Source organism: Haematobia irritans, chromosome 1, assembly GCF_050003625.1.
Source record: "Haematobia irritans isolate KBUSLIRL chromosome 1, ASM5000362v1, whole genome shotgun sequence".
In the NCBI taxonomy this organism is placed as follows: Eukaryota; Metazoa; Arthropoda; class Insecta; order Diptera; family Muscidae; genus Haematobia; species Haematobia irritans.
The window spans coordinates 250,533,096-250,557,549 of record NC_134397.1 but is presented as its reverse complement, the minus strand read 5'-3'; the positions used below and the strand labels follow the sequence as shown (position 1 = coordinate 250,557,549).

Genomic DNA, 24,454 nt, shown 5'->3' with positions numbered 1-24,454 from the left:
CTATACCAAAACATGGACCAATACTCACCATTAATTGTCACATCGACACACCTCAAATACCTCTAGAATTCCAATTTCAAACAAATGGGGTAAAAACTACGAATTCTAGAAGCCCAAGAAGTAAAATCGGGAGATCAGTCTATATGGGGGCTATACCAAAACATGGACCGATAGGCACCATTTTCGGCACACCTTTTAATGGTCCTAAAATACCTGTATTTAGATTTCCAATTTCAGGCAAATTGGATAAAAACTACGGATTCTAGAAGCCCAAGAAATAAGAGATCGGTCTATATGGGAGCTACACCGAAACATGGACCGATACGGACCATTTTCGACACACCTCTTTATGGTCCCAAAATACCTCCAGATTTCCGTTTTCAGGCAAATCGGATAGTAAATACAGTTTCTAGAAGCCCAAGAAGTAAAATCGGAAGATCGGTCTATATGGGGGCTATACCAAATCATGGGCGGATACACCCCATTTCATGAATATGGACCGATACACCCCATTTCATGAAATTCATTTTGTGATTGAATCAGAAAAAATATATATTTTGTGTGTGTGTAAGCAGTACATGCAATATGACATTAAGACCGTTATAAGCCATTGTATTAAATTCTCCACACAATAATTGCGTATCGTTCTCCATCAAATTGAAAAAAAAACGCTTGATCCGTATCAATATTCCTGCAAAATAGTGTCCACATTAAATTTATATCTTACAAACGAAAATTTTAATTAAATTCCAATACCATCTTTGTCATTCACATTATAGATAACTTCATGACACTTTGCACTATAACTATCATACCTATCATGCTATTCCTTTTCCCCTCTACATTTTTACAATCATGTAATGATCCCCTTTCTGCTTCAGGGGGTTTCTGTTGTTGTTGTAACGCATTAACATGAAACGGTAAGAGCATCAAGTTATTGCTGTTTTGTTTTTATTTCATTCGAATTTTAATGAATTCTCTCTAGCTTTTTGTTATGCTTTAATGAATTGCTCTGAGTTTAATTCGTTGTAAAATGTCCTGACTATGTACATTTCTTCATGGCTTATGTTTACACTAGGCCATCATGGTATAATGGTAGCGAGGAAGATTGATGTTGCTGCCTACCTTCTGTTGTTTCACATATCTGGATGCACAATTTTGTTATACCCACCACCATAGAATGGTGATGGAGGTATAATTGGTTTGTCATTGCGTTTGTAACATATCGAAATATCGATTTCCGATTCTTGATCATGGGGTGTATCTATTAAAAAATTCATTGGATCAATTAATTTCGTGATTGAATCACAAAAATTGTGTATGTATGGTGATATTTGTTTTATTTTTTTCTCTGAATCTAAATTAGAATTAATCTTAAAATCTTAGGAACTTTTAATCTTTAATCTTAAACCTCTTGAAAACTAATAATAGGTCTTTTCGCGTACGTTTACAAAAAAAATGTCCAGTAAAAACTAGCAAGTGAGTAAGAGTGTATTTTACTCCCTTTGCTTAAAATTGCTAAAAAGTACGCGAACGGCATCCATGTTTTTTAACTTCTAATTGTAGCTGCGTACATTGTACTGGTGCTTTGTTTGATATGGTTTGCAAGATTTCACTGGAGAAAAATTTCTCTCGAAAAAAACTTCCTATTTCTCTACCTCATAACCAGTGTTGCCAGTATTTTTCTGGCTCTTGTCCCCAAATTATGATGTTTTCGTCCCCAAAAATTCCCAATTTAAATTTAAACTCCCCGCTAAAATCCCCAATACATTTTTGACATTTTTTTTTAACAAAAATAAAACAAAAGGCTCTGCTGTAGGAAATCAGTAATAATAATATAGCAAGCTGCAATAAGATCAAGATTTCGAACAACAACACCAAGAGACTGATGATCGTCTTCCAAATGCTGGAGACATGAAAATGCGAGTTCGGAGTTCCTTGTATTTATGAATGGATATAGAAAAAAATTGGGAAAATTTTCTATATAGAAAAAAAAATTTTTTTGACAAATGTTCTATATATTTTGACAAAATTTTCTACATAGAAATAAATTTTGTACAAAACTTTCTACCTGAAAAATTTAGAAAATTTTCTATAGAAATAAAATTTTGACTAAATTTTCTATAGAAATAAAATTTTGACAAAATTTTCTATAGAAAAAAAATTTTGACAAAATTTTCTATAGAAATAAAATTTTGACAAAATTTTCTATAGAAACAAAATTTTCTATAGAAATAAAATTTCGATAAAATTTTCTATAGAAATAAAATTTTGACAAAATTTTCTATAGAAATAAAATTTTGACAAAATTTTCTATAGAAATAAAATTTTGACAAAAATTTTTATAGAAATAAAATTTTGACAAAATTTTCTATAGAAATAAAATTTTGACAAAATTTTTAATAGAAATACAATTTTGACAAAATTTTCAATAAAAATACAATTTTGACAAAATTTCTATTGAAATAAAATTTTGACAAACTTTTCTATAGAAATAAAATTTTGACAAAGCTTTATATAGAAAAAAAAATTTGACAAAATTTTCGATACAAATAAAATTTTGACAAAATTTTCTATAGAAATAAAATTTTGACAAAATTTTCTAAAGAAATAACTTTTTGGCAAAAAAGAAATAGAATTGTGAAAAAATTTCCTATAGGAAAAACATTTTGTTAAAAAAAATTAAACCGATTTCTCGAAAAAATCCCCACAAAAATCCCAAAATTTATGGAAATTCCCAAACAAATCCCCAAGTCCCCAACTCAAAAATTCCGTCCCCATTCACGAGGACATATCCCCAAATTGGGGAAAAATCCCCAATACTGGCAACACTGCTCATAACTGTCAAATGTAGTCTCTCTCTCCGGAAAATGTCAAGGGATGGAAAATACAATTTTTAAGAAAGTACAGAAAAGGTTTTTTTTTTGAGCGCCAAAGTACTTGTAAACAGCTCCTTTATACTGGATTTTAAAGAAAATAAAATTGTGTTTGTCAACTCTTCAATTTTAAATATTTTTTTAGCTTTTTATCGTCTTACGGCTATATATAATTATGAACCGATATGGACCAATTTTTGCATGGTTGTTAGAGACCATATACTAATATTGACAAAATGTTATATAGAAATAAAATTTTATTTTTTTTTAATATAGAAATACAATTTTGACAAAATTTTCTATAGAAATAAAATTTTGACAAAATTTTCTATTAAAATAAAATTTTGACAAAATTTCCTATAGAAAGAAAATATTGACACATTTTTCTATAGAAATAAAAGTTTGACAAAATTTTCTATAGAAGTAAAATGTTCTACCGAAATAAAATGTTTACAAAATTTTCTAAAGAAATACAATTTTGACAAAATTTTCTATATAAAAAAAAAATTTTTGACAAAATCTTCTATAGACATAAAATTTTGACAAAATTTTCTATAGACATAAAATTTTGACAAAATTTTTTATAGAGATACAATTTTGACAAAATGTTATATAGACATCAAATTTTATGTTTTTTAATATAGAAATACAATTTTGACAAAATTTTCTATAAAAATAAAATTTTGATATTTTCTATAGAAATAAAATTTTGACAAAATTTTCTATAGACATAAAATTTTGACAAAATTTTCTACAGACATAAAATTTTATGTTTTTTTAATATAGAAATACAATTTTGACAAAATTTTCTATAGAAATAAAATTTTGACAAAATTTTCTATAGAAATAAAATTTTGACAAAAATTTCTACCGAAATAAAATTTTTACAAAATGTTCTAAATAAATACATTTTTGACAATATTTTCTAAAGAAATAAAATTTTGACAAATTTTTCTATAGAAATAAAAGTTTGACAAAATTTTCTATAGAAATACAATTTTTACAAAATTTTCTATAAAAATTAAGTTTTTATAATATTTTCCAAAGAAATAAAATTTGAAAAAATTTTCTATAGAAATAAAATTTGGAAACTTTTTATAAAGAAATAAAATTTTGACAAAATTTTCTATGGAAATAAAATTTTGACCAAATTTTCTATAGAAATAAAATTTTGACAACATTTTCCATAGAAATAAAATTTTGACAAAATTTTCTATAAAAATAAGATTTTTATAATATTTTCTATAGAAATAAAATTTGGAAAATTTTTCTATAGAAATAAAATTTTGACAAATTTTTCTATAGAAATAAAATTTTGACAACATTTTCTATAGAAATAAAATTTTGACAATATTTTCTATGGAAATAAAATTTTGGCAAATTTTTCTATAGAAATAAAATTTCGACAACATTTTCTATAGAAATAAAATTTTGACAAAATTTTCTATAAAAAAAAAAAAAAATTATAATATTTTCTATAGAAATAAAATTTTGAAAAATGTTCTATAGAAATAAAATTTGGAAAATTTTTCTATAGAAATAAAATTTTGACAAAATTTTCTATAGAAATAAAATTTTGACAAAATTTTCTATAGAAATAAAAAAATGACAAAATTGTCTATAGGTTAGGTTAGGTTAGGTTAGGTTATGTGGCAGCCCGATGTATCAGGCTCACTTAGACTATTCAGTCCATTGTGATACCACAGTGGTGAACTTCTCTCTTATCACTGAGTGCTGCCCGATTCCATGTTAAGCTCAATGACAAGGGACCTCCTTTTTATAGCCGAGTCCGAACCGCGTTCCACATTGCAGTGAAACCACTTAGAGAAGGTTTAAAACCCTCAGAAATGTCACCAGCATTACTGAGGTGGGATAATCCACCGCTGAAAAACTTTTTGGTGTTCGGTCGAAGCAGGAATCGAACCCACGACCTTGTGTATGCAAGGCGGGCATGCTAACCATTGCACCACGGTGGCTTTATAGACATAAAATTTTGACAAAATTTTTTATAGAGATACAATTTTGACAAAATTTTATATAGAAATCAAATTTTATTTTTTTTTTATGTAGAAATACAATTTTGAAAAAATTTTCTATAAATATAAAATTTTGATATTTTCTATAGAAATAAAATTTTGACAAAATTTTCTATAGAAATAAAATTTTGACAAATTTGTCTATAGAAATAAAATTTTGACAAAATTTTCTATAGAAGTAAAATTTTCTACCGAAATAAAATTTTTACAAAATGTTCTAAATAAATACATTTTTGACAAAATTTTCTATAGAAATAAAATTTTGACAACATTTTCTATAGCAATAAAATTTTGGAAAATTTTTCTATAGAAATAAAATTTTGACAACATTTTCTATAGAAATAAAATTTTTACAAAATTATCTATAAAAATTAGATTTTTATAGATTTTTTATAATATTTTCTAAAGAAATAAAATTTTGACAAAATTTTCTATAGAAATAAAATTTTGACAACATTTTCTATAGAAATAAAATTTGGACAACATTTTCTATAAAAATAAAATTTTGACAACATTTTATATAGAAATAAAATTTTGACAAAATTTTTTATAAAAATAACATTTTTATAATATTTTCTATAGAAATAAAATTTTGAAAAATTTTTTTTTGAAAAAAAATTTGGAAAATTTTTCTATAGAAATAAAATTTTGACAAAATTTTCTATGGAAATAAAATTGTGACAAAATTTTCTATAGAAATAAAATTTTGACAAAATTTTCTATAGAATTCAAAATGTTGAGAAAATTTTCTATAGAAATAAATTGTTAACAAAAAATAAAATAAAATTTTGACAAAAATTTCTATAGAAATAAAAGTTTGACAAAATATGGCTTTTATTTTTTATTTTTTTCTACCCGAATGAACTTGTCTGTTTTGCCAAATTTGTTAAAGACTAGGAGCAAAGCAAATAAGTTTGTTAAAGATTTTTGCAAAATATTAAAATATTTTGTCAAAACTATTGTACTATAAATCTGATATCGGCTTAAAAATATCTACACCAAAGGTATTAAATCATTCGTGGGAGTACTACGGTGAAAAAGTATTGAAAAAAAAACTACTAAAGTACTTCATTTTCCATCCCTGATAACTGCCAGTAAAAGATTTGTGATAATTATCAAAAATTAAGGGGTTCTCGAACGGAGCTAATGTTTTCCTTTACATTAAAATACATTTTCTCACAAGGCCATTTTTGAATATGTCTCTGCTATAGGAGAATGAAGAAACACACACATACACACATGATAAATTATGCCACAAATTGATTGAATAACGATTAGCCTAACATAAATATTGTTAGGTTTGTAGGTAGAAGTGGTAATACCACATCTATATAATATATTAAATTTTCATTACGATAATATACTTGATGTAATTAATTTCCTTAATATTGTGCAATTATTTTCATTGATATATGTTATGTGATTGCCCGCCCGCCCCGGCCCATGGTATTAGAAAATTCCCAAGTTCTAAGAATGATGTTCGAAAATGCAAACCACTCACACACACACAACAGACGGACAGGTGTATTATCCATATAATACATACATAAATATGCATTCAATGCTGATATATGGTTTATTTAAATTAAAATGGTTTTCCAATGAACTTGTATGCCGGTAGGGAAATTTAAATTCTATTCAAAATGTCACAGATAATTTCTTATTTCTTGGCTGTTTCCAAGAATAATGAAAATGTAATAATTATTAATTGGCATGACATATCGTATTAACGTTCCGCTGACTTGTATCTTTGACCAATTTAGTTTGGGTTGGTTATAGCACATTTTCTTGTATTTTAGCATACCTTAATTATTTTAAACTATTCCTAAATTAAAACGAATGAATACACACAAAATATAAAATATGAATTTGTACATAAATTTAGGGGAAAATCGAAAAGAAGAAGGAAAAGAAGAGCCATATTTAATCCATGACATTTTTAATATATATTGTGTAAAAATACATATTTTCAATGTCGAAACTTATGTATACTTCATTTATAAAACAAGTAAGTAAAGTAGAAAGTCGGGCGGGGCCGACTATATCATACCCTAAACCACCATTACAGAATTAGTAATCATAAGCATTTGTGGAGTAACATATAGGTCTGGGAGATAAACCGCAGTTGCATATCTAAGAAAATTAAGGGGTACATGTCTATGGGTGCTTTGTGTCAATCTGACTATAGCTCATAGTCAATGTTGCCACGGAAAATGTTCGGTTTACCCTACAAGAACAAAAAAAGTTCCCTACTTTCCCATACATTCCCAAACAATTTTCCCTACTATACTTTTCGTTAAATTTAAAAAATTTTACCAAACAAAAATGGGTCTAAGTACTTTATTAATCTTAAAACATGAATATGCAACGTATATAACTTAGAATATAAATTTGTATTACCACCACGGTTGCCACAGTTGGTATAATTCTACCCAAATTAGTAATCTTTCTTGTTAAATCTCTATAACAATAAAATTTTGGAAAAAGTTTCTATAAACAAATTTTTATGCGAAATTTTTCTATAGAAATAAAATTTTGACAATAAATTCTATAGAAATAAAATTTTGAGAAAAAATTCCACAGAAATAACATTTTGAGAAAATATTATTTTGAAATAATAGAAATAATATTTTGAAAACAAATTTCTATAGAAATACAATTTTGACAAAATGTTCTATAGAAATAAAATTTTGACAAAATTCTCTACAGGAATAAAGTATACCACACTTTGTTAAAGATCAAGCCTTGCCGGCTTCTAATTTCCTCCTCTAGAACCACCAAAATGTAAAAATTATTACAAATTGTGTTGAGTGAAAATGTCCTACATTGTGGCCCTACGTCCCTACAAGACGCTAAATATTAGAAAAGCCCTACATATAGGGAATTTCCCCTACTTCTAGCAACACTGGCTGTGTTGATATTGCGCCTACGGAGCTAGTATGTCACTAATATTGTGCCCATTATTAAAAAAGAGGAGATCGCTCAGTTAATGTGGGTAATAAATACAAATTTGTAAAAACCGAGCAATATTCTTATGTAAGAGCTACAAGTACGTATAAGTACGATCGGCTAATACATCAAAATTTGAAATTTGAGTAACATTGGTTAATAAATAAGAGTACTATGGCCAAATTTGGGAAAATCGAGCGATGCATATATATGGAAGCTATATCTAAATCTGAACCAATTTGCATAATATTTTGCGGGATTGATTAATACCACAAAAGGTTACCTTGTGCAAGATTTGAGTAAGATCAGTTACGAAATGAGGCCTGTATGGTCAAACATAAGGTTATAAGGGCGAATTTTTCAAAATCGGGCGATACATATATGGGAGCTATATCTAAATTTGAACCGATTTCGATGAAATTTTGCAAATATAGTTAGTACTATAGAGGACTGGATCTAGCCAACTTTTAGTAAGATCGGTTAATAAAAAAGAGTTCTATGGCCAAATTTGGGAAAATCGGGCTATACATATATATGGGAGCTATATTTAAATCTGAACCGATTTCGACGATTTTTTGCACATACAGTTAGTGCTATAGAAGACTACATTTAGCCAAATTTGGGCAAGATCGGTTGATAAATAAGGGTTTTATGGCCAAATTTAGAAAAATCGGGCGGTACATATATATGGGAGCTATAGCTAAATCTGAACCGATTTCGATGATTTTTTGCACATATAGAAAGTGCTATAGAAGATTATTATTAGGCAACTTTGAGTAAGATCGGTTGATAAATAAAGGTGTTGCGGCCAAATTTGGGAAAATCGGGCGATACATATATATGAGAGCTATATCTAAATCTGAACCGATTTGGATAAAATTTTGCAGACTTGAAGGGCGATGGAAAAGATTACCTTTTGCCAAATTTGGTGACGATCCGTTTGAAAAAACGCGCAACGTGACCCCATTTGTCGAAATCGGGCGATACATATATATGGGAGCTATATCTAAATTTGATCCGATTTCTTCCAAATTCAATAGAGTTCGTCCTTGTGCCCAAAAAACTCCCTGTACCAAATTTCATCAAAATCGGTTAATAATTGCGACCGGAATCCTGTGAACAACAAATACATGGACAGACAGACGGACGGACAGACACCAAGCGCTAGATCGACTCAGGAGGTGATTCTGAGTCGATCGGTATATATTTTATAGGGTCTAAAATCAATATTTCTGGTAGGCACATTTTTTGGCCGATCAAACTTATTATACCCTGACCACTATGTGGTTTAGGGTATAATTACAAATTTCATTAATATTATGTGTACATTCGTAGTCAATGAAAACCTGTATTTTTTAATTTATGAACTTTCTTCATACAATTTATGAATTCCGTGTTTGGAAAATTTTTGGGAACACTATTCATAAAATAAATGAATTATTTTTTTGTGTGTAGTTCGATAAAAGTTATATCGTATTTACCAAATATACACAAAAACATAAAAATCACAGCAAATAATTTTAATTAAATAGCTAGTTTATTAAATTTAAATAAAATATGAAATTAAATTATTATAAACAATTATTTTGCACATCTAATATTGTGATGGGTACTATCATATTAGAAAAATATAATTTTTTTGTGTAAAAAGTACCCAGCAAAAAAAAAAAGCTTAAAAAATAGTTTTGATCCCCAATTTGTGATCCGGAAGTAGTGCAAACTTGGCTTATATCCAATGAATTTTACATGGGCTTAGCATAGGACGGAAGTACTCCTTTTTTGGATCCTATGCATTGCTGTAGAAGTTGTGCCTTGGAAGTTCATTTGGATGAAAAAAATCCAATTTCACTTTTTATTTTTATCAGTATTTTAATACCCACCACCATAGAATGGTGATCGGGGTATAATAAGTTTGTCATTCCGTTTGTAACACATCGAAATATCGATTTCCGCCTACATAAATATATATATCCTCAGGATCAGGGAGAAATTCTAAGACGATATGACCATGTCCGTCTGTCTGTCTGGATATCTGTTGTAATCATGTTACAGCCTTCAATAATAAAGCTATCTTGCTTAATTTTTGCACAAGCTCGTGTTTTGTCTCCAAGCGGGTAAATTTCGACGATGGGCTATATCGGTCCACGTTATGATATAGTCCTCATATAAACCGACCTTCCGATTTTGGATCTTGGGCTTGTAGAAACCATAGTTTTTATCCAATTTGCCTGAAATTAAAAATCTAGAGGTATTTTAAGACCATAATAAGGTCTACCGAAAATGGTGAGTATCGGTCTCAGTTTTGGTATATCCCCCATATAGACCGATCTCCCGATTTTACTTCTAAGGCTTCTTGAATCCGTAGTTTCTATCCAATTTGCCTGAAATTGGAAATCTAGTGGTATTTTATTACCACAAATTCGTGTGCCGAAAATGGTGTGTATCGGTCCACCTTTTGTGGGGGATACAGTATCATCCATGTTTTAGTATAGCCCCCATATCAACTGATCTCCCGTTTTTACTTTTTGGACTTCTAGAGACCGTAGTTTTTGTCGAATTTGTCCGAAATCGAAAATCGGAAGATTTTTTTAGGACTATAAATAGGTGTGCAAGGAATGATTTTATTTTTTGGGATTCTAGAAACTGTAGTTTTTATCAAAATTGTCTGAAATTGGAAATCTAGAGGTTTTTTTGGGACCATAAATAGGTGTGCAGAATATATTGTGTATCGGTACAATTTGTGATATAGCCCCCTTATAAACCGGCCCTCCGATTTGAGTTCTAGATTCTAGAAATAAAGGGTGGTTAAATTGTAAGGACCGATGTTGAAATTGCACCACACCTAAACGCCAAGTTTTTTCCGAATTTTATTTGACATTTCTCTATTTCGGACTTACTCAATTTGAACCATGGAGAGATACACAATCCAACAACGTGTTAAATGGTTCCAAGAAATGGCAACAGCGGATGATCAATTTTCGAAGAAAATCATCTTCAGCGATGAGGCACATTTTCACCTCAGTGGATTCGTCAATAAACAGAATTGCCGCATTTGGGCGAATGAGAATCCAAGAGTGATTGTCGAAAAACCAATGCACCCACAAAGAGTGACTGTTTGGTGCGGTTTATGGGCTGGCGGCATCATCGGGCCGTATTTTTCCAAAATTAGGCCGGTCAGGCAATTACTGTGAATGGTGTTCGCTATCGTGAGATGATAACGAATTTTTATGGCCCGAATTGGAAGATATGAATGTGGACGATATGTGGTTTCAGCAGGACGGTGCCTCTTGCCACACAGCTAACGAAACAATGGCTCTTTTGCGCAACAAATTCAATGGCCGTGTTATCTCACGTAATGGCGATGTCAATTGGCCGCCAAGATCATGTAATTTGACACCGTTGTACTTTTTTCTTTGGGGTTATTTGAAAGAAAAGGTGTATGTGGATAAGCCAGCCACAATTCAAGAGCTAAAGGATGAGATAATTCGGCACATTAACGGCATAGAACCTCCATTATGTCTCAGCGTCATCGAAAATTTTGACCATCGGATGAATCGGATGCACCACTTCCGGATGCAAAAAAGAACATTTTCACTACTTTTTTGGCGACGCATTTTTTGCTGGAATATTCATTTCACTAAATTGAATTTTATTAAATTTTATAATTGAGCGCATTAATAATTTCTTAATTTTAATAATTTTGGGTTTAATTATTGATAATTGATCATATTCCCAAATTCCATAAAAATTATTAATATTTGTTTTGTGTACCGAAGAATTTGTTTTCTAAATACACACCAGACAAAAATCTTTATTTTGGTCTTGCTTAAATTTATGTATGTGCCCGCATAATAATGAAAACATTTTATTCAAAACTGGAGGAAATGGTGGAAAACAAGACATCTGGATTAACTAGCAACCTGTCTGTCTGTTAGGTTCTCTCTTCATTTTGGTATTTTTTTCCTTCGTTTTCTATTCAATTTAAAGAAGGCTCACATACAGAAGTGAAACCTTATGAATTCTATTGAAATTCATTTTTTGATAGCTATTCAAAGTATGAAATTGAACAAATATCTACTTAAGTACCTTTTTGGCGCAGCTTTATAAAGTTTGTAAATACTTGTTTGGATTCGTCAAGTAGATCGGAATGAAAACATTCAAGTGGTTATTACCTGTAAGGATACAACAAAAAGACAAAAAAAATGTATAAAATTAATTAACGGTATTAAAATTATATAAATATTTCAAGAATATAATTGAATGTAATATGGTCAAGTTTTAATGCTATCTACTTAATAATGAAAAAAATAAAATGTTAGACATTAAAGGAAGGGGGCTTTTATTTATTACCCAAGCAAATGAAAAATCTATGCAAACAATCTTTCGTTTCTATTTGAGTACACAAAAAAAACAAATTTTACATCTTTTGTACTAAAAAAAAATCAATTGAAAATATTTCCACGTAGAAAACAAACAACTTTTCTTTGGGACAATGTGTCCTTAAAAAAGTCAACGATAATTTCCATAGCCGATTTAACTCTATTTTAGGTCACAACAATTATTTGATTTTAGTTACATTATAGCAAATGTGAAAAAATTTCCCCTATTTTGTTTGCATACTTTAAAACCAAAATAAATTTAAATTGGCTTTAGTGTCCCCTTTTTTGAGGGCAACCAAAATCCTTTAGCAACACCCTCAAAAAAATCGCCCCTGTAACATACACTCTCAAACATATACTTCTTTAGGTCATCATATCTCCTTAAATATGCGCCCTTTCGGTTAATTTTAGAAAATTTTGAATATTTGTAGAAAATTTTAACTAAACAGTATTGCAGACGTTCCCAGCAAAAACTCTCATTACCCGGTAATCTTGTAAGTAAGCCGTTTTAAGAAATAATAATCACTTATTAATTGGCATCGCTCCGGATTACATTTACATACGCATGTTCTAGGAGGAAAGTACTTCTCCCCAGGCATACTTTCGGCCATGAAATAAGTAGTGCTTTTAAAGTACTTTATAATAACCTAATATGTAATCACTTATTCGTAAGTGGTTCAAAAATTTTCGATGGGAAAAGCCAAATTTTCAAAAAATTTAGAAAGGACCTTTTTCCGCCAGAAAATTATAAACCATTGAAAAAATGTGTGGAAGAGAAGTTCATGATCGTATAGATGATACTCTAACGTAAGTAATAAGATCAACTAGAAGAAAAACGACCGAAAAATGTCGTTCCATAAAAAAAATTTAATTTTTTTCGAATTCAGCAGATCAAAATTTTGAACATGAATTTTTTATTTTTTTTTTGTAAACTAGTGTTATTGTGTGAAATAATAAAATTTACTTGCTTCAGTAAAAAATCCTAAACTGAAAGCAGTTAGGAATAGTTCATTAACTAGAATAAGGCATGGCATTTTACTAATACCGTTTTCTTCGCGGGGTATAAGAATTTACTACTGAACAAGAAAATTTTATTACCTGATAACAAAGCATTCGTAAAAATGAACAAAAACTGAACTAAAACCAAATTTGGTAAAATTTCATATAAAATGATAACTCTGACTTCCTTTATTATTGAAAGCTTATCATACATACGAATAACACTTAGCATAGAAAAATATTTCAGTTCATTCGTACTAAGAAGTATTCAGTCCTTTCAATTCTATTTTATTAAGCCAACTGCCTAAAAATTTGAGAATAAAAATTCGAAAATTATTAGGCATTATATTTATTTTTGTCATTACAAGTAAGTCATTATAACTCACCGCAATGTAATGCAACGTGTAATGACAGCTTTACTCCTGGTAATGCCAATTGTAATGAGATGTGGTTACCTAGTTTTTGCTGGGTTGGCATCACTATATATAAATATTTTTCCACAAAATCAAGAAAATTTATTAGACATAACTAAGTTTTTTCGCTTGTTAAAGAAAATTTTGTAGTTTGAAAGAAAAATTTGGAGTTCAAAATTGCAAGAATGTCTTTAGTACATGGTCACCACCCAAAAATAACATTTTGCTCTTAAAACATGTTTGAGGTTATCATATTCCTTTTCTGGGTGTATAGAAAATTTTGTCAAAATTTTATTTCTATAGAGAATTTTGTTAACATTTTTTTCTTTAGAAAATTTTGTCAAAATTTTATTTCTCTAGAAAATTTTGTTAAAATTTTATTTCTATATAGAACATTTTTCCAAAATTTTATTTTTATAGAAAATTTTGTCAAAACTTTATTTTTATAGAAGATTTTATCAAAATTTTATTTTTATAGACAATTTTGTCAACATTTTTTTTCTTTAGAAAATTTTGTCAAAATTTTATGTCTAAGAAAATTTTGTCAAAATTTTATTTCTATAGAAAATTTTGTCAAAATGTTATTTCTATAGAAAGTTTTGTCAAAATTTAATTTCTATAGAAAATTTTGTCAAAATGTTATTTCTATTGAAAATTTTGTCAAAATTGTATTTCTATAGAAAATTTTCACAAAATTTTATTTCTATAGAAAATTTTCTCAAAATTTTATTTCTATAGAAAATTTTAAAAAAAATTTATTTATATAGAAAATTTTGTCAAAATTGTACTTCTATAGAAAATTTTGTCAAAATTTTATTTCTATAGAAAATTTTGTCAAAATTTTATTTCTATAGAAAATTTTGTCAAAATTTTATTTCTATAGAAAATTTTGTCAAAATTGTATTTCTATAGAAAATTTTCACAAAATTTTAGTTCTATAGAAAATTTTCTCAAAATTTTATTTCTATAGAAAATTTTCACAAAAATTTTATTTATATAGAAAATTTTGTCAAAATTGCATTTCTATAGAAAATTTTGTCAAAATTTTATTTCTATAGAAAATTTTGTCAAAATTTTATTTCTATAGAAAATTTTGTCAAAATTTTATTTCTATAGAAAATTTTGTCAAAATTTTATTTCTATAGAAAATTTTGTCAAATTTTATTTCTATAGAAAATTTTGTCAAAATTTTATTTCTATAGAAAATTTTGTCAAAATTTTATTTCTATAGAAAATTTTGTCAAAATGTTATTTCTATAGAAAATTTTGTCAAAATGTTATTTTTATAGAAGATTTTATCAAAATTTTATTTTTAAAGAAAATTTTGTCAAAATTTTATTTTTATAGAAAATTTTGTCAAAATTTTATTTTTATAGAAAATTCTTTCAAAATATTATTTCTATTGAAATTTGTTTTCACAATATTGAAAATTTTTTCAAAATTTTATTTCTATTGAAAATTTTGTCAAAATTTTATTTCTATAGAAAATTATGTCAAAATTTTATTTCTATAGAAAATTATGTCAAAATTTTATTTCTATAGAAAATTTTGTCAAAATCTTATTTTTATAGAAGATTTTGTCAAAATGTTATTTCTATAGGAAATTTTGTCAAAATTTTATTTCGTTTTGTTTTGTTATTGTTGGTTTTGTTCTTTAAGCATTGTTGTTGTTTTTTATTGCAGCTTAAAACCATACATTGACTAAACTACAAGTGTAGCTTAACCAACAGAGGAAAAGAATGTTTGTCAAATTTATTTGGGCAAAGCCTTATAGACTGCAAGATGGTTGGATGGACGCACGTTTCGGAATTACCACATTCCTCATCAGCATCCTCTACTTGCAGCAAAACTATCAACCAATTATCAGAATAAATTCAGGCAGTTTATTAAACCCAACAAAAAGCACACTTGAACCCTCCAAAAAAATTTATTACGGCATAAGCCAGCTATCAATGTAAAACCTTTTTTCGGAGGGTTCAAGTGTGGTTTTTGTGTGGTTTAATAAACTGCCTGAATTTATTCTGATAATTGGTTGATAGTTTTGCTGCAAGTAGAGGATGCTGATGAGGAATGTGGTAATTCCGAAACGTGCGTCCATCTTGCAGTCTATAAGGCTTTGCCCAACTAAATTTGACAAACATTCTTTTCCTCTGTTGGTTAAGCTACAATTTTATTTTTATAGAAAATTTTGTTAATATTTTATTTTTATAGAAAATTTTGCAAAATTTTATTTTATAGAAAATTTTGTCAAAATTTTATTTTTATAGAAAATTTTGTCAAAATTTTATTTCTATAAAAAATTTTGTCAAAATTTTATTTCTATAGAAAATTTAGTAAAAATTTTATTTCTATAGAAAATTTAGTAAACATTTTATTTTTATAGAAAATTTAGTAAAAATTTTATTTCTTTACAAAATTTTGCAATTTTTTTTTCTATAGAAAATTTTCTCAAAATTTTATTTCTATAGAAAATTTTGTCAAAATGTTATTTTTATAGAAAATTTTGTCAAAATTTTATTTCTATAAAAAATGTTGTCAAAATTTTATTTCTATAGAAAATTTAGTAAAAATTTTATTTCTATAGAAAATTTTTTAAAAATTTTTTTCTATAGAAGATTTTATCAAAATTTTATTTCTATAGAAAATTTTGTTTCATTCATTTTCATTTCATTAATTTTCCATTTTCTCTCATTAGGTTAGGTTAGGTGGCAGCCCGATGTATCAGGCTCACTTAGACTATTCAGTCCATTTTGATACCACATTGGTGAACTTCTCTCTTATCACTGAGTGCTGCCCGATTCCATGTTAAGCTCAATGACAAGGGACCTCCTTTTTATAGCCGAGTCCGAACGGCGTTCCATATTGCAGTGAAACCACTTTGAGAAGTTTTAAAACCCTCAGGAATGTCACCAGCATTACTGAGGTGGGATAATCCACCGCTGAAAAACTTTTTGGTGTTCGGTCGAATCAGGAATCGAACCCACGACCTTGTGTATGCAAGGCGGGTATGCTAACCATTGCATCACGGTGGCTCCCAATCTATCTCTCATTAGATTCTCTCACTGTGTGTATGTTTCTACGAAATGTCGCAATTAATATATGTTTGCATGTAGAGACATTATAGTTAAGAAAATGTCATGTCCCAATCATAATATGTTCTAACATTTATGTCCCAAACATGTTATACCAGGTTATAAACATCATATGCTTTCAAATAAAGTGCTAAAAATGTAACTTCTAAACATTTTATTTTTACCACGAAACATATAGAAAACAGTATTTTTCATCCGTGTAGCTCACTCCCATTTGCTATTCATCATAAGTAAACAGGTAACATTTATAAATGTTATCTCTATAAATTAGTATTAATAAATTACTATTATGACGGTAAAATAAACATACAAAGCTTTGTTGCTAGCCATAAAACAATATATGTATATTTTTTATATAATGGACAAAATAACAATACTAAAGTCGAGAGCAAACAAGTGAGACAGTGAGACGATATAATGAAAAACTAAAACAATACAATGTGAAGTTTATTCTAAGCTACTGACATTGTTACAGCTTAAAGCCGGAAAAAGTTTCTGTACATATGAATTGATTTAATAGTAATTAATGGTACAAATTGTAAATGGCAAGAGAATGAGCATATGTAGGATAGATGATAGATACAAAACCTTGGCAATTTAAACGATATTGTTTTTTTTATTCAGGTAACAAAAATCTTTTAAAGTTGTCTAAGTTTTAGAATGCATTCATTTATGCTCTTAATGGCAACCTTTCACCCTTGCTTTAAGTTCCCAGCAAAACAAGAGCTTCTAAAAAAGTAGTTTGGATTCCCTATCTGTGATCCGGAAGTAGTGCAAACTTGGATCATATCCTATGAATTTTACATAGGCTTGTCATAGCACGGAAGTACTCCGTTTTTGGATCCTTTGCATTACTTTAGAAGTTGTGCCTTGGAAGTTCATTTGAATAAAGAAATTTAAAAAAACTGAAACCCGAGTCCCAGCAAAAAAGCGTCACCAAAAAAATGTTCTTTTTGGATCCGGAAGTGGTGCAAAATTGGTGCGCAGAAGCGATGAATTTAACATGGGCTTGTCATACACAGAAAAAAATATCACCAAAATATTTCCAATTAAAAAGTTAATTGAAGTTGAAAAAAATGTCAATTAATAAATTAATTGATACAATTAACTTTTTAATCAAGATAGAAATATTAAGTCAATTAAGTCGATGATTGGAAATTTAAAAATTTGTAATTAAAACATTAATTGATACAATTAACTTTTTACCCCCATTTTCAGGAAGCTCCGTTAGTGCTACGTTAGCTAACGAACTTTTAAACCGTACTATGGACATGCCTGTCATCATGTCTATATATTCCATATACCAGTTAGGAATTTAACTGCTAAAAATTTTTCAGTTAAAGTTAACCGGAGAGAAGATATTTCCATTTTACTTTCTGTTAACTGGGAGTTAAAGTCTAACGGAGATACATGAAAATGGCCGTTAATCAAATTCGGACGACTACGTCAGTTAAAGAAAGTGATGAATATTTTTTTAATTTTTAATTAAAAATGTATTTCAAACAATCAATTGTTAATCCAAATAGAAACCAATTCAGAAAATAATTGAAAATAGTTACATTTCTTAATTAAAAAATTAATTGAGTTTGGCTATCAACATCAATTAAATTTTTAATTGAATCAATTAAAAAATTAATTGAAATTTGCTAATGAAATCAATTAATATTTTAATCAAGAATTTTTTCTATGACCAATTAAAACTGTGATTGATACTATCATTTTCGTGATTGAAGACATTTCAATTAAAAAATTAATTGGATCAATTAATTTCGTGATTGAATCAGAAAAAAATTTTTTTGTGTGTAGGGCGGATGTCCACCATTTCAACAACCGTTGCACTGACTATGCATCACTTCTTTAGGTGTGATCCGAATTCAGTTTTTTGAAGGTAAATTAAAAAATTTTGTCATATTTTGACAACTAATTAATTTTTATAATTTTTTATGATTTTTAATGCATTGTCTGAAACTCTTGACCTCAAATATTTTGAAAATTTCGTAATGAATTTAGACAATTTTCGACAAAATTTCAATAATTTGTACCATTTTATTAATCCTTACTCTGTTTTTAACATATTTGAAACAAAAAAAAAATTAAATTGACCTTTAAAAATATGAAAACAGCTAATTATTAAAAATTGAATTAAAAGAACTTCCTGAGTAGTTAAATTAAAGAACATCTTTGGAAGAACATTTCTGGAAGTGCTTTTAAATTGTGCCTTTAAAAGTACTTCCAAATTTTTTTGCTGGGATGGGCTTGTCATAGATCGGATGTCCACCATTTCAATAGCCGTTGCACTGAGTTTGCATCACTTCTTTAGGTGTGATCCAAATTCAGTGTTTGGGATGTGACTTTTTTTTCATATTGCCAAATAATTTTTATAATTTTTTATAATCTTAATCAAATAAAGGGTGATTCTTTTGAGATTAGGATTTTCATGCATTAGTATTTGACAGATCACGTGGGATTTCAGACATGGTGTCAAAGAGAAAGATGCTCAGTATGCTTTGACATTTCATCATGAATAGCCGAACGATCTGCCACAACGTCGAATTTTCAGTGAATGGGCCCTAGAAAAGTTGGCAGAAAATCCGCTTTTTTATCGACAAATTTTGTTCAGCGATGAGGCTCATTTCTGGTTGAATGGCTACGTAAATAAGCAAAATTGCCGCATTTGGAGTGAAGAGCAACCAGAAGCCGTTCAAGAACTGCCCATGCATCCCGAAAAATGCACTGTTTGGTGTGGTTTGTACGCTGGTGGAATCATTGGACCGTATTTTTTCAAAGATGCTGTTGGACGCAACGTTACGGTGAATGGCGATCGCTATCGTTCGATGCTAACAAACTTTTTGTTGCCAAAAATGGAAGAACTGAACTTGGTTGACATGTGGTTTCAACAAGATGGCGCTACATGCCACACAGCTCGCGATTCTATGGCCATTTTGAGGGAAAACTTCGGAGAACAATTCATCTCAAGAAATGGACCGGTAAGTTGGCCACCAAGATCATGCGATTTGACGCCTTTAGACTATTTTTTGTGGGGCTACGTCAAGTCTAAAGTCTACAGAAATAAGCCAGCAACTATTCCAGCTTTGGAAGACAACATTTCCGAAGAAATTCGGGCTATTCCGGCCGAAATGCTCGAAAAAGTTGCCCAAAATTGGACTTTCCGAATGGACCACCTAAGACGCAGCCGCGGTCAACATTTAAATGAAATTATCTTCAAAAAGTAAATGTCATGGACCAATCTAACGTTTCAAATAAAGAACCGATGAGATTTTGCAAATTTTATGCGTTTTTTTTAAAAAAAAAGTTATCAAGCTCTTAACAAATCACCCTTTATTTTCAAAATGTTCAATTTTTCTAGAATGTATTTAGCATTTTTTTCGACAAAATTTAAATAATCTGTACCACTTTATTAATTCTTACTCTGTTGCATTGCATATCAGCCATCTTGTAAATAAGAAATAAGAACACACAAAAAATTGTTGTTCTGATTCAATCACGAAATTAATTGATCCACTCGATTTTTTAATTGAAATGTCTTCAATCACAGAAAAGATAGTACCAATTAAAAAATTAATTGTTACTATTAATTTTTGGGATTGATTTTTGTTTCAATTAAAAAATTTGTTAAATCAATTAATTATTTAATTGAATATTTTTTAAAACTCCAATAAGATTTTAATTTGGAAAAAATTTCGTGAAATGTTTTCCTGTGAATATATTATTCTTGTTGTGTAGGTGTTTAAAAATAAATCACATCAAAATTGTCATTGTATTAATGAAAATTTATCCTTACTATAATGAAAAATTTCGTTGGCTGAATTTTAATGAAATTTTCTTGCTTGGATTGCTGGCTATTCCGGAAATTTATAGGAACAGCTATTATGGGAATTGCAAAACAAAAAAAACATTGGAATATATACATATATAGCGTCCAAGGAGGTGGGGTGATGCTTTGAGAAACCGAAATAAATTTGTCAGAATAAATAAAACAATTTAAAGAATTTTTTACGAACAACTTCTTACTGTATAATATTGAGAGCAATATATTTCATTGGAAATTTCCTTATTATAGCATCATTTGCATGTTTAGCATACTAAATATGTTACTTTTTCAATTTTCTAATATTATGTGGAAATGTTTCCCAAAAACTTTTCCATTTAATAAACAATATATTAATTTAATATTAAACTTACTGAAAAGTTTTGCAGATGCTTTGGCCAGCAAGAGGAGGAGGAGGAGGAAACAATCAATATTATTACAAATACGAATATATTCGTACCATGTCGTGATAGACCTCAACGTTCCAGATGCGTTTTGATAAATAACAAATTGATGGATGACTTGCGTACGTATACAACCATAATATATCACTCACGGCAAAAAAAATATTCTCATATATGTCCAACTCTGCACAGTGGGGAATATTTAGGATTATTTGATCCTTAAGGGAAGAGCTCTGATCCTTAATTATAAGTTAATTTAATAATTTACAATAGATTATTTTAATTTATATATCAAAGTCATTGTCATTTAGTTCAGTTTACTTCAAATTTCCCTGAAGGACCAGTGTTTATCGATAGTATGGCGAATTTAATCGGGGTCGTAGTTCAGTCCACGACGAATTTCGTGAAGGTCGACCAAAATCAGTTGTTGTTCTGGAAACCATTAATGCTGTGCGCCAATTGATATTGCAGGATCGTTATGTGACCTATTGACAAAATTTTCTATAGAAATAAAATATTGACAAAATTTTCTATAAAAATAAAGTTTGTACAAAAATTTTCTATAGAAAAAAATGTTGACAAAATTTTCTATAGAAATAAAATGTTGACAAAATTTTCTATAGAAATAAAATTTTAACAAAATTTTCTATAGAAATAAAATTTTAACAAAATTTTCTATAGAAATAAAATTTGAACAAAATTTTCTATAGAAATAACATTTTTACAAAAATTTCTATAGAAATAATATTTTGACAACATTTTCTATACAAATAAAGTGTTGACAAAAATTTTCTATAGAAATAAAATTTTGACAAAATTTTCTATAGAAATAAAATTTTGGATAGAAATAAAATTTGAACAAAATTTTCTATAGAAATAAAAGTTTGACATAATTTTCTATGGAAATAAAATTTTGACAAAATTTTCTATAGAAATAAAATTTTGACAAAATTTTCTATAGAAATAAAATTTTGACAAAAATTTTCTATAGAAATAAAATGTTGACAACATTTTCTATAGAAATAAAATTTTGACAAAATTTTCTATAGAAATAAAATTTTGACAAAATTTTCTATAGAAATAAAATTTTGACAAATTTTTCTAAAAAATAAAATTTTGATAAAAATTTTCTATAGAACTAAAATTTTGACAAATTTTTCCAAGAAATAAAGTGTTAACAAAATTTTCTATAGAAATAAAATGTTGACAAAAATTTTCTATAGAAATAAAATGTTGACTAAATTTCCTATAGAAATAAAATTTTGACAAACAACTTCTATAGCAATACAATTTTGACAAAATTTTCTATAGAAATAAAATTTTGACAAAATTTTTCAAAATTGGATTTTATTTCTATAGACAATTTTTATCAAAATTTTATTTCTATAGAAAATTTTGTCAAAATTTTATTTCTATAGAGAATTTTTTCAAAATTTTATTTCTATAGAAAATTTTGTTAAACTTTTATTTCTATAGAAAATTTTGTCAAAATTGTGTTTCTATAGAAAATTTTGTCAAAATTGTATTTCTATAGAAAATTTTGTCAAAATTTTAACAAAACAAAAGAATGAAAAAAAAACAAACCCAGCCAACTACACTCAAATCGATGATTTGACAGTGGCATAAGAAAAGAGATATGTTTGTTTCGAATTTATTTCGGCATAAGCTGGCTATCATACAAAACCTTTTTTCGGAAGGTTCAAGTATGGTTCATGTTGGGTTTAATGAACTGCCTGAATTTATTCTGATAATTGGTTGATAGTTTTTCTGCAAGTAGAGGATGCTGATGAGGAATGTGGTAATTCCGAAACGTGCGTCCATCCAACCATCTTGCAGTCTATAGGGCTTAGCCCAAATAAATTTGACAAACATTCTTTTCCTCTGTTGGTTAAGCTACACTTGTAGTTTAGTCAATGTATGGGTTTAAGCTGCAATAAAAAACAACAACAAAATTTTATTTCTAAAGAATATTTTGTCAAAAATTTTATTTCTATCCAAAATTTTATTTCTATAGAATATGTTGTCAAAATTTTGTCAAAATTTTAGTTCTATAGAAAATATGCCAAATTTTGTCAACTTTTTTTATATAGAAAATTTTGTCAACATTTAATTTCTATTAAAAAATTTGTAAAAATTTTATTTCTTTTTCGTCAACATTTTATTTCTATAGAAAATTTTGTCAAAGTTTTATTTCTAGAAAATTTTTTATCAAAATTTTATTTCTAAAGAAAATTCTTATCAAAATTTTATTTCTCTATAGAAAATTTCTATCAAAATTTTATTTTTTAGAAAATATTGTCAAAATTTTATTTATGTAGAAAATTTTGTCAAAATTTTATTTCTATAGAAAATTTTGTCAAATTAATAATCAGAATAAAGTCTTATTTCTATAGAAAATTTTGTCAAAATTTTATTTCTATAGAAAATTTTTGTCAACATTTTATTTCTATAGAAAGTTTTGTCAACATATTATTTCTATAGAAATTTTTGTCAACATTTTATTTCTATAGAAAATTTTTTAAAAATTTTATTTCTATAGAAAATTTTGTCAACTTTTTATTTCTATACAAAATTTATTTCTATAGAAATAAAATTTTGACAAATTTTTCCAAGAAATAAAGTGTTGACAAATTTTTCCATGAAATAAAATGTTGACAAAATTTTCTATAGAAATAAAATGTTGTCAACATTTTCTATAGAAATAAAATTTTGACAAAATTTTCTATAGAAATAAAATTTTGACAAAATGTTCTATAGAAATAAAATTTTGACAAAATTTTCTATAGAAATAAAAATCTTACAAAATTTTCTATAGAAATAAAATGTTGACAAAATTTTTTATAGAATTAAAATTTTGACAAAATTTTCTATAGAAATAAAATTTTGACAAAATTTTAGATAGAAATAATATTTCGACAAAATTTTCTATAGAAAAAAATTTGAGAAAATTTTTAATAGAAATTAAATTTTGACAAAATTTTCTACATAAATAAAATTTTGACAATATTTTCTAAAAAATAAAATTTTGATAGAAATTTTCTATAGAGAAATAAAATTTTGATAAGAATTTTCTTTAGAAATAAAATTTTGATAAAAATTTTGTAGAAATTTTTGTAAAAATGTTCTTTTCTATAGAACATTTTGTCAACATTTTATTCCCAGAAAATGTTTGAAATACCCATTAGTTGGATATGAATATTTAGCAAAATCGACTAAAACATCAAGAATTCTACCAACAACAACAAAGTATATATAAAAAACGTCCAATAATATTTTTTATTCAATTCAATTTCCTATTTCCCAATGTGGCATATATGTATTGATAGTACTACCAAAGAGCTGTCGAAGATCTGATACACTACAATCAATCAACAATTAAAAAAATGAGAAAAATTCAATTTGCACAAAAACAGACAGTGAATGAGATAAGATAAAACAATTAATAATAGACAATGCCGTTTATTGTTGTTGTTGTCG

General features: G+C 27.6%; 1 protein-coding gene across 9 annotated transcripts in view; it reads right to left on the bottom strand.

Moving 5' to 3' along the window:
- The window catches only part of Stat92E (Signal transducer and transcription activator Stat92E), a 157,595-nt gene that overhangs the window by 91,324 nt on the left and 41,817 nt on the right, over window positions 1-24,454 (bottom strand). For 2 of the 9 annotated variants that reach the window (XM_075288984.1, XM_075289028.1), the window contains exon 2: window positions 11,948-12,033. The exons of the other annotated variants lie outside the window; for them this stretch is intronic. The gene's annotated coding sequence lies outside the window, so the exon portion shown is untranslated. The remainder of the gene's footprint in view (window positions 1-11,947; window positions 12,034-24,454) is intronic. 9 annotated transcript variants of the gene reach the window in all.